Source organism: Dipodomys spectabilis, unplaced genomic scaffold (assembly GCF_019054845.1).
Source record: "Dipodomys spectabilis isolate Male_0828 unplaced genomic scaffold, ASM1905484v1 ptg000117l, whole genome shotgun sequence".
Lineage (NCBI taxonomy): Eukaryota > Metazoa > Chordata > Mammalia > Rodentia > Heteromyidae > Dipodomys > Dipodomys spectabilis.
Window position 1 is genome coordinate 96,820 of NW_024870794.1, and position 2,145 is coordinate 98,964.

Genomic DNA, 2,145 nt, shown 5'->3' on the forward strand with positions numbered 1-2,145 from the left:
ACTGCATATGTTTAGAAGTATCTCTTAAACAAGGCTTACTTTGAATCCATTGGCTTCACAGAGCTAACACAGTTGGATAAATAATTACTTGAAAAAGCCGTCTCCTTTGGACTAAGCTATAAATACTTGAAGGTATGATCAAATTCTAAATGAAAAAGACTTAAAATAGTCATTGACAAAAGGATTGCAAATGTGAGCAATCAACTGAACAACATATTTTTTCAACTATTCACAGAATTTTAGGGAAATAAGATTAATAGCATTTTTAGGAACAAGAAGGTTTCCTTGTTACAAATAGGCTCCTAAGCATATAAGCCTGTATAAATATTTCATCATTAACTACTTAAATTTACAAGGTACTACATTCTTCAGCAGGTTGTATACCAAAATTACAACAATACAGAGAATAACATGGCACTTGTACAAGGGTGATATGAAAATTTGTGAAGTAATCAAAATTTTTCATTCTTCAGATGCAAGAAATGAAAAACAGCTATTAAAAAGTTGATTACAAAATTACAAGTGTAACAATACACATAATTCATATAATTAAAAGTTACTTTCACATCAATGTATTAAATTTTCACCTTAGAAAGGCCTTTACATATCATAACCTTTACACAACTTTTGAAATTAGACAACATTGTCGTTTTATCCCAAAGAAATATAATACTTTAAGGACCTAGGGGAAAAAAAGGAATCTTAAACTGTTTCTATATGGAATGCAATCTGAAAGGACACATTAATGAACTTATATGTTATAAAACCATGTAGAATTCAATGTATTATATCTAGGAGAGAATAAAATAGATTATGGACACTATACAAACATAGAATATAGAATATTTTAAAATATACTTTTTCAGACAAACACCGGAAATATCTTGAGTTTCTATACTACTCATTTCAACAGATAAGTGAAAATTATTTCTGATTAACGAAATCACAAACTCTGCATAAATAATTATAGATGTACACAAAAACTCTTGAATACATTTTGACATCAAAAGCAGGCAATTCACTTGGAAGAACACCACAGAATCCGTGAATTGTTACTATAAGATGTTGTTGTTATTTGGATTGTGAAAATATGTTGGGTTGACACAAAGGAATTAATGACATTTTTGAAATTTAAGAAAATTTACCGAATCATTAGGATTTAAGAGAACAATTTGTACAGCCTTCCACAACTTCAAAGAGGTAGTGATACATACTTATCCTTTTGGTAATATCTAATGCAGTTTCTTCCAAGTGGTTCTTCAGACCTGGTTTGACATATTGGTTCAACAGTTCCAGTGTATTTTTGCTATCTCAATTACCAGCAGCAAGATGCAAGGGGGTCAAGAAGCCTTTAGTTTGGGCATTTGTATCTGCATCATGAAGAAGAAAGAAGCCACTCTGGTATTATTACACATATATGGACTGTGCAAGGGTGTCCAGCCATCTGCAGTTATTGCATGTGCCCCTTGAGCCACCAACTCACGGACAATGTTTAAGTGTCCACTGTAGACTTCCCGATGAAGAGGGGTATACTCATAGTTATCCCTAGTATTCACATGAGTGGCCTTTTTGGAAAGTATTCTCTGCACTGTAGTAAGCTGGTTATTTTGAGCAGCCCAAGGAAGAAATTTGCTTGGATCTTTCTCCATTTTTTTTCTTGCAATTGTTGACATTCCTCACTTTTTCATCTTGTTCCTCATCTTCATCAGAATTGCCTAACCAGATACTTTGAGTGCCAGTGGAAATTAGGTGTCCATGTATTTCTCTAATAGTTCATGTTGGTTGAACTGGTCAGAAATATCTGGTGAATTTTCTGCGTATGTTTTTTCACCATGATTTATTTTCTTTTTCCATTTTTACTATTTGAAATTATTCTAACTGGAGATTAGGGAATAAATGGAGAGCAGAGGAAAGATGTTCCTCCATATTCAAAGGTACAGACTGAAAATGAGGACCAGTGGTGTCTTCATGTGCAACTTATTCTAGGAATGAGAAAATGTGAAATAATGCCTCCTATATAAATGATTTGGGAAATGGCAGTGCAGAAAGTGAAATGACGCAATCCAAAATATAAAACAATATAAATAAGGATAATTATGGAGCACTCATATTATCTATGAGAGCCATGAAAGAGAGAGATGAGCT

At 32.9% G+C, this 2,145-nt stretch overlaps 1 pseudogene; it reads left to right on the forward strand.

Moving 5' to 3' along the window:
• The first annotated feature begins 363 nt into the window (after positions 1-363).
• On the forward strand, positions 364-463 carry LOC122115132 (annotated as a pseudogene).
• The last annotated feature ends 1,682 nt before the right edge of the window (positions 464-2,145 follow it).